The sequence below is a fragment of the Tachyglossus aculeatus genome, chromosome 4 (genome assembly GCF_015852505.1).
Source record: "Tachyglossus aculeatus isolate mTacAcu1 chromosome 4, mTacAcu1.pri, whole genome shotgun sequence".
Classification (NCBI taxonomy): Eukaryota; Metazoa; Chordata; class Mammalia; order Monotremata; family Tachyglossidae; genus Tachyglossus; species Tachyglossus aculeatus.
The window spans coordinates 125,432,585-125,442,324 of record NC_052069.1 but is presented as its reverse complement, the minus strand read 5'-3'; the positions used below and the strand labels follow the sequence as shown (position 1 = coordinate 125,442,324).

The following is a 9,740-nucleotide window of genomic DNA, read 5'->3' as shown; positions in this document are numbered from 1 at the left end:
ATCAGTGAAGACTACTTTCTGCGGCCGGAAGCTAATAAAACACTTCCCCAGAGGCCGGAGCTAATAGAACACCTCTGATGACTTCTGAATTTCACGTGATAGCAAAAGATCAGTAGGATAATCTCCTAAATCATGTAGATCACAGTCTTCATCATTTTTACATTTTTGAAAATTAGAACAAGTGGAGCAGGCAGGAGAGAGCTAGCTCGTCTTCTGTTTAATGAATTCTTTTTTATCAAAGTGAAGCAGAGAGGTTACTCAGTTATCCGGACTGGGAGGCTGAGCTACAGGGGATTTACCTGGCTATCCTACTGGTTAGTCTATAGTAAGGCCCTGGCAGAAGAAGAAGAAGAAGGGCCTACCCTCCAAAGAAGAAGAAATCTGGGGAAATGCAGTGAAGGGTAAGGACATGATTCAGTATGCCAGTATAGCCAATGTGGGTTTGGAAATTATTTGAATCTGCCAGGAACAGGGCTGGGCCCCTGCCTCCTGGTGGCCTGAACTGATAGCTCAGCGTTAAGTAGCTGCTTGCTGTGATGCTTCCATTCAGACTTCTGTCAAAAAGCCAAAGAAAAACCTCCAAATTGTTTGATTTTTGCTCAATGGACTGAATCTTACAGTCTTAATCTTACAGTCAGTCCTTTCAGCCACCATAGTTCTGGAAAGACCAACATTAAGTACTAGTTCCCCTCTGGACATGTGGCGTCTGCAATTTTAAGCTGAAAATGATTCAAAAAAAAGCTTTGATGATTGAGCCTCTTTAGGCACAGATCTGGCATGGCTGAACCGGCCTTCACAGTGTCGGTACTTTGCTGTTTTCCCAAATGTATTCCAAGGCAAAAAATTCACTTCTTCACTCCGGCTTTCTTCCTTTTATTTTTCCCAACTAACTCCCTGCATTTCAGCCTGCTAGAGTTCTTAGTGTTTCTTTTCCATAACTGGGCCAAGAAATTGACTTATTACTCAAGGAACATAACAGTGCTTACTATAATTCCTCTCAACTGCATGTTCCCAAGCACCTAGTACAATGCTTTGCATATAGTGGGTGCCCAATACAGTGTTCTGCTCCTAATAAATGCTAAATGTAGGGCTCTGCCCCCAGTATACATTGAATAAGTGGTTTTGATGATGATCGTAATGATGATAAACACATAGCTTTAATAGTGATAAAAAACCAGTTGAGGAACGTGGCCTAGTAGAAAGAATGAGGGCCTCATAGTCAGAGGACCTGGGTTCTAATCTTAGCTCTGCCACTAGCCTGCTGTGTGATCTTGGGCAAGTTACTTCATTTCTTTGGAACTTAGTTTCCTAATCTGTAAAATGGAGATTACTCCCTCCTTAAACTATGGCCCCATTTGGAACAGGCACTGTGTCCAACTTGATTGTCTAGTATCTACTCCAGTACTTAGTACAACTTCTCTCAGGATCGTACCTGGAGAGTTTCTAGTACTCTACCAGTCTTGGCTACAGGCGTGAGTGTCAAGCAGAGGTATACCCATTCCATTCCTAGCTTGGGCAGTGACTAGTGAGTGGAAGGCAAGCTGCTACAAGTCAAAACTCACCTGTGCTGGGCAGCAGTGCCACAGGAGAGAGTTGAGGGTGGAGACTCAAGTTTACTGCACATAAGGCCATAGAAAACCACTTCCATGCTTTTACCAAGAAAACTCTATGGATATTCTGCAACCAGAATGATTGCAGATGGAGGTGGGACATCCTGGGACAGATACAGTGCTCTGCACATAGTAAGTGCTCAATAAATACGATTGATGATGATGTGTCCATGGAGTTCTTATGGGTCAGAGATGACTAGACAACATACAAGACTTAGTTCAGTGCTTGGCACATACTAAGTGCTTAACAAATTCCATAATTATTAATGATTTTTATAAGAAGCGGGGAGGAGGGGGGCTGGAAGAGCTATTCCCTTTGGGGTTCTTCTACCCCACAGCTCTTGGCTGTGGCTGGGACTAGAGTTGAGAAGCCTCTGGGAAGTCTGGCATGCTGAAAGGTGTTGCACAGTAAGCTCCACTACTACTCCTACTCCTACTACTACCGTCAACAGGAACACTTCTTCACCCAGTGAATGGGTGCGTGTGGGATTCAATACCATTCATTCATCCATTCAAACATATTTATTGAGCGCTTACTGTGTGCAGAGCACTGTACTAAGCGCTTGGGAAGTACAAGATGGCAACATATAGACAGTCCCTACCCAGTAGCAGCAGGTGCAAGGTTTGAATAAATTATTTGATAAGAAGTCCTTAATGGGTTATTAGAGGTCAAAGTAAGGGCTGTCACAATGAGACATGAGATCAATCAGTCCATCAGTTTTGGTTATTGAGTGCTTACTGTATGCAAAGCACTGTAAGAAGGAGCTTCAGAGAGTACGGTACAATAGAACTGGTAGACTAAATCCCTGCCCTCAAGGAGTTTACAATGCAGTGACCTTGTGTCTACACCAGTGCTTAGAACAGTGCTTGGTACATAGTAAACACTTAACAAATGCCATTATCATTATTATTATTATTATTATTATTATTATTATTAATGAGGGAGGACATAGATTCATGAACAATATATTATTAGAATGTGACTAGTGGAACCAACACTGGACAGGTGGTCGGGAGATTTGGATTCTTGCCCCAGCTCTGTCACTTGCCTGCTTTGCAGCCCTGGCCAAGTCGCCTAACCTCTTTGTGCCTCAGTTTCCTCATCTGTAAAATGAAGATTCAGTACCTGTTGTCTCTCCCTCTTAGACTGTGAGCTTGATGTGGAACAGTGACTGTGCCAAATCTGATCATCCTATATCTACCCCAGCACTTAGCACATTGCTTGTCACATAGGAAACATTTAATAAATATTATCATGATGATGAGCAAAAATTTAGTGATGTTAGAAGGTACACATCTAACCTTGAGGAGGGAGCACCAATGAAGGAACTGAGACACAGCAAGTTAAGTGACTTGCCTAAGGTCATCCTGCAGGTAAGTGGCAGAGATGGGATTAGAATCCAGGTCCTCTGACTCCCAGGCCTGTACTCTTTCTACTAGACCATGCTGCTTCCCAATAGTTAGTTTCTTAATTTCAGTAGAATCAGCAGTATTTATCGAGTGCCTACTATGCAAAGAATCCTATGTTAGGCACTTGAGGGACATACCAGTGATGAAAAATCCAGTATCCCTTTCCTCAAGGAGCTTAAAACCCAATGTTACCCTGTCCCTTTAATCTTCCTTTGTATTACTCACAGAAACAAAATCCTGGCCTGATGGATCATGGCCCAGCCCAGTAATAACATTGCTCATATCCTTTCCTTCACATACTTCTTCCCTACAATTGCAACAGTAATCCATTTTTTTAAAAAAGGGAGCATTCTCTGTCTCTTCCTATTAACCTTAAAAGAAACATAAATTGCTCTTTCTCTAATCTAGACTCCATCAGTAGCCGGGCATTCTCCATTTTCATTGGCTGTCTAACTCCTCTGCTTCACAATGTTACTTGAAATGTCTTCTTTTTAAATTCGAAATGAGTTAAATTGGGACTCTCCCCACAAAAATCAACGTTTCTAAAGGGCTCATGTCAGTTTGAGTTATGTCAAGTCTTAAGTATTATCCATATATGCGAGTCTTGGCGTTAATTATTATAATCCTACCAGCTTTTCCACCCCCTAGATCAATCCAAATGATTGAGAGTGGTTATGTGACCTAGTCATACGGACTGGGTAGTATTTACTGAATAACATTCACTGAGACCTTTTTGAGTGAGTACTCTGTACTAAATGTCAGGTAAGTACACTAAAAGCATAAGACTGCTCTTACCCACAAGGAGTAGGGTGGTCTAGTGGGAGTCAGAGAACCTGGATTATAGTCCCCACTCTGTCACTTGTCTGCTGCATGATATTGGGCAAGTCATTTAACTTCTCTGTAACTGTTACTTCATCTGTAAAATGAGGATTAAGACTGTGAGCCCCATGAAGGACATGGACTTTGTCCAACCTGATTATTTTGTATCTACCCCAATGTTTGGTACAGTGTCTGGCACGTAGTAAGTGCTTAACAAATACCTTAAAATGAGCTTAAATTCACATCGGAGAGGCAGACATAAAATATAAACAAGCATTATGAAAGCATATGCGGTTTTACAAGATGTTATTGTTTACAAAGTTCACCCTACTTTTCAAGCCCCAGAAATCAAGCAGCAGAGAAACTGTGTGAAAAATACATTAAAAAAACTCTTCGCTCTCTTTTCCTGCCTCTTGTACTTTCCCAAGTAACTTCTTAGAGAAATTTCCTCACCTAAATAGTTGGCTTTTACGGCTGGTGGGGAATTGGATCAATCAATCAATCAATCGTATTTATTGAGCGCTTACTGTGTGCAAACCACTGTACTAAATGCTTGGGAAGTACAAGCTGGCAACATATAGAGACAGTCCCTACCCAACAGTGGGCTCACAGTCTAGAAGGGGGAGACAGAGAACAAAACCAAACGTACTAACAAAATAAAATAAATAGAATAGATAGGTACAAGTAAAATAAATAAATAAATAGAGGAATAAATATGTACAAACATATATACATATATACGGGTGCTGTGGGGAAGGGAAGGAGGTAAGATGCGGGGGATAGAGAGAGGGACGAGGGGGAGAGGAAGGAAGGGGCTCAGTCTGGGAAGTTCTCCTGGAGGAGATGAGTTCTCAGTAGGGCCTTGAAGGTAGGAAGAGAGCTAGCTTGGCGGATGGGCAAAGGGAGGGCATTCCAGGCCCGAGGGAGGATGTGGTCCATGGCGGGACAGTAAAGCTGAGTAGGTGCGAATGAGGTTGTCATTAATGTAACTTGATGATAACAAGGGCCTTTTTCCCGGGGTGGTGGGGGTGGTGGTGGAGAGAGTCAGTCAGGACCGGACCAGGAAGGGGGGTTGGGGGGCACTATAAGGAAGGTCGCTTAAATCGGTGGGGGTGGAAGCAGGGGGATCACATTTGGGGATCACATGGAAGTTTTGGAGAGAATTGACAAACAATTTAAACGAGATGCTCAGACAGGATGCCATTCACTTGATAGTCCTGAAGGAAGGAGCACCCAAGGGAATTTGCAGAACAGAGGAGCATTGTGGTCTAGAGGATAGAGCACAGACGTGGAAATCAGAAGGACCTGGGTTCTAACATGGTTCCACCACTTGTCTGCTGTGTAACCTTGGTCAAGTCACTTAACTTCTCTTTACTTCAGTTATCTCAGTTATCTGTAAAATGGGGATTAAGATTATGGGGTCCATTGGGACAGAGATTATGTCCGACCTGATTAGCTTGTATCTACTCCAGCGCTTAAAGTGCCTGTTGGCATATAGTAAGTATTTAATAAATGCCATCATTATCATTATTATTTAATAAATACTTTAAAAACCAACAAAAAAGCCCTAAATGGAGAATGGAAGTGGGATTGATTGGGGGGGGGGGGGGGGTACAAAACCCCTTAATAATAACTAATAATAATTGTGGTATTTGTAAAATGCTTTCTATGTGCCAGTGCTGTGCTAATCTCTAGGGGAAGATGAGGATAGGCTGAAAAACCGAGTACTCTTCAGTCAAGGAGGGAGAAATGATTGAAGTGTGTGAACCAAAAGAACATAGAATTGTTCACCAAATTCCACTGAAGCATGGCTAAGCACTAAGTACAAAACTCTTGAGACAGCACAATAGAGTTGATAGACATGTTCCCTGTCCTCAGGAGCTTCAGAAAATCAGAGGAAATACTCCTTCACTCAGTGGGTAGTAGGCAAATGGAATGAATTATTACAAAAAACTGTTCAACAGAAATTATCAGCAGATTCAAAGTAGGTTTTTTAAGGGTATTTGTTAAGCACTTACTATGTGCCAGGCACTGTACTAAGCACCGGGGTAGATATGAGGTTGTCAAGTTGGATTATGACCCTCATGGGGCTCACAGTCTCAATCCTCATTTTACAGATGAAGTAAGTGAAGCACAAAGAAGTTAAGTGACTTGCCCAAGGTCACACAACAGAGATGAGGCAGAGACAGGATTAGAACCCATATCCTTCTGACTCCCACACCCATGCTGCATTTACTAGGCCACACTGCTTCTCTAGTTGTGAGTAAATCCATGGACAAGTGGTCCATGCTGAACTACAAAAGTCAGAGATGGGGAAGAGATAGTTAGGGATTTTGGAAGATCCATCCCTACCCATGAGAGTGGGTATCCAGGAAGGTAATCAGCACACAGTTCCAGACGGAGACTGAGTCCTGATCTGGAAGGGATATGGGACCGACCCAGTAGTGGTTTTTTTTCTAGTCACCGTAAGACCTGACCACCCCTTCCTCCCTCTTCAGGCCATTGAGCAGTCCTAATGACCCCCTACAATGGGGAATCTTGGGGTCAATATTAGCCTAAAAACTACGGACGTGTGAAATGGTTCTCTTCGTCCCCCGGGAAGGCACTGTCACTCAGCACTAGTCCTCCTCTCCCAGGCAGGCCCACCTGGGAGCCAAGAGAGTCCCAGTTGGACCACAGGTAGTACATTTTAACATTCCCACTTCTTGGAGGGGCAGGCCCAGACATACCTGCCCCATGACCCTCCTGTCTCCTTTACAGTGGCATTAGTGGATGAGGGAGTATGGACATTGGCAGGAGTGTGGGCATTGGCAGTGGCTCTATAGTACCCACCAGCCGGAACCTGAGGCTCTGCTCCTGACCAACTAGTAATCAATTAAGTAAAAAGGCCTGTGAGAGCAGGGAGGAGCCTCAAAACCCAGCAGCATGGCTCAGTGGAAAGAGCACGGGCTTTGGAGTCAGAGGTCATGCGTTCAAATTCCGCTCCACCAACTGTCAGCTGTGTGACTTTGGTCGAGTCACTTAACTTCTCTGTGCCTCAGTTCCCTCATCTGTAAAATGGAGATTAAGACTGTGAATCCCCGTGGGACAACCTGATCACCTAGTAACCTCCCCAGCGCTTAGAACAGTGCTTTGCACATAGTAAGCACTTAATAAAATGACATTACTATTATTATTATTATTATTATTATTTTTAGATATGTCTCTGAGACTGAGAAAGCAGATGTAGCACTTAAATTCTTGGGGCTTCACTAATAGGAAGATCTATGTTAAAGCTCCCTTAACCTCAAATGAATAATTGCTCCCCCAGCTGAAATATACTCCTCCCAGGGGAGATATCAAGGAGTCTGGGTCCCTGAAGCCCTGGCTAGGACTGTGGCAATGGAAATAGCAGATCTGGGTAGGGTGGAGGCTAGATTGTAAGATTCTTGAGGGTAGTAACTGTGTCTACCAATTTTATTGTATTTTACTCTTCCAAGGGCTTAGTACATTGCTCTGCACACAGTAAGCACTTAAATGCCACTGATTGTTTGACTGATTGACTCAGAAGCCACCATCTTCTTGGGCATCTGAAGGGCCAAGCCAAAGCCAAAAGAGACAAGTCAGATTTTAGACTCTAGACTTTGCTGTCTAGAGAGACAGGAAAGGTGGGGGAAGACTGAAGTGCTAAGCCAAAGCCAAGAGGTAGTTTAGATAGAAAGGAAAGGTGAAGGAGGAGGAAAGGAGGAGAGGAGAGAGGCACGGAAGAGGGAGCAGTGGGAAGGAAAACCCAGGTGTAGGGAAAGGGTGGAGAGAAAGGACAATTTCCCCTCTGGCAAAGGCAGCTTGCAGTGCCCTGGGCAGCATCTGGACCTTCCCCTGAGACCCCTGGCCCTGAGGAAAGCAGCCTTCCTGCTGACTGACTAACCTTCCCTGAGGTGCCACCGTGTCAGTTGGGTTCAGCTTTGGCTGAGAGCCCTTCCAGAGCTACTTGGAAGGAAATGAGCGTCTCTCTGGCAAAGGGATTTATGTGGGCTGGCATCTGCGTCACTCTCCATGACAATTTTCAACTTTCCTTGTTTTATTAAAAAACAAATTCAGGGCTATTAAACTCCTCACTTGTTTTCATTTAAAAGAAAGATAAAACAGATGCGTCTCTAAGCCTCCTGATTGAGAGCCACAGACTTTTCAGTGGTGCTGTGCGAGGGGGGTTTGGAGCAATGCTATGACTTTGGGGTGCCCTGTCTGCACGGTAAATCTTATATAGATAAGCAGCATGGCGTAATGGATAGGGCACGGGCCTGGGGACCAGAAAGTGATGGGTCTAATCCCCGCTCTGCCATTTTTGTCTGCTTTGTGACCTTGGGCAAGTCACTTCACTTCTCTGGGCCTCAGTTACCTCATCTGGAAAATGGGGATTGAGACTGTGAGCCCCACGTGGGACAGGGACTGTGTCCAACCTGATCTGCTTGTATCCACCCCAGCACTTAGTACAATGCCTGGAACATAGTTAAGTACTTAACAAATACCGTTATTATTATTATTATAAGCAGATGGGGTTCCTTCAAGGTCCTCAGTGATGGAAAAGAAGCTAGGGGAGGGTGGTGGCAGGGAGCAGTGAGAAGGAGGGCAATGGTTAAGAGTCAAATGAATTGAAAGGTCTAGGGTGAAGTGAGCACTACTGCACCTAAACTGGCCTGAGAGTCAGAGGACCTGGGTTCAATCCTGGCTCTGCAACAAGCCTGGTGTGTGACCTCTGACAAGTCACTTAACTTCTTACCTTGGTTTTCTCATCTGAAAAATGGGGTTTCAATTCCTGCTTTTTCTCCTACTTAGCCCAATGTAGGATAAGGACTTTATCCAGTCTTACATCTGTCCCAGTGCTTAATACAGTGTCTGGCACACATACCACAATGTTCATTAATTCCTAGATGCCAAACTAGATTGGGTCATGAAAGACTTGGGCAGGGTTTCCTAGGCCTAAGGAAAGAGGTGAATTGAAGACATTATCATTATCTTTGGGTCTGTTTTTGCTGGGTTAGATGTTGCTGGCTAGAGGTTTGAGCTCAGAATTAGCTGTGGGATTCTAACCAGTTGGAGTTCATTTCTGCCCCCTGCCTCTTTTCTTCCCTCCGCTAGTCCTTCTGTCCAATCAAAATGTGGGAACATTCTCCTTTGCTGTGGAGACTGTGAGGCCATGTGCCAAAGACTCACTAGGGAGTCTCAAGCCTCAGGAGGAAAACTGTGAGAAGCAGTATGGCCTAGTGGAAAGAGCATGGGCCTGGTAGTCTGAGGACATGGGTTCTAATCCTGGCTCTACCACTTTTCCACTCTGTGACCTTGGGCAAGTCACTTAACTTCTCTGTGCCTCACTTACCTCATCTGTAGAATGGGCATTAAGACTGTGAGTCCCATGTGGGACATGGAATGTGTGAAACCTGATTAGCTTGTATCTACCTCAGTGCTTACTACAGTGCCTGGCACATTGTAAGAGTTTAACAAATACCACTAAAAAAACTGAGTGACAGACAACTCCCAGTAGAGCATGGCTGCATTTCAATCTATCAAACAAATATATTTGAGTGCTTATCTTGTGCAGAGTACTATACTAAGCACGTGTGTGAGTATAATATAACAGAGTTGGTAGACATGTTCCCCGTCCACAGTGGATTTACAGGGACTGCCTCATCTGATTGTATCTCCCCCAGCACTTAGCCCAGTACTAGGCACACAGTAAGTTGCTTGAGACAAATATTGTTGTTGTTATTGTTCATTTTCTCGTCCTTCTCCTTCTCATTCTCCTTTCACTTCCCCTTCCCCCGCCTCTTCTTCTGCTTCTTCTGTGTGACCTTGGGCAAGTCACTTCACTTCTCTGCACCTCAGTTCCCTCATCTGTAAAATGGAGATTGAGATTGTGAGCCC

General features: G+C 44.2%; 1 non-coding gene across 1 annotated transcript; it reads left to right on the top strand.

The window, feature by feature from the left end:
• Positions 1-1,414: 1,414 nt before the first annotated feature.
• Positions 1,415-1,552, top strand: LOC119928029. Its single transcript, XR_005450989.1, has one exon. It is a non-coding gene; the product is annotated as a small nucleolar RNA SNORA7 (small nucleolar RNA).
• The last annotated feature ends 8,188 nt before the right edge of the window (positions 1,553-9,740 follow it).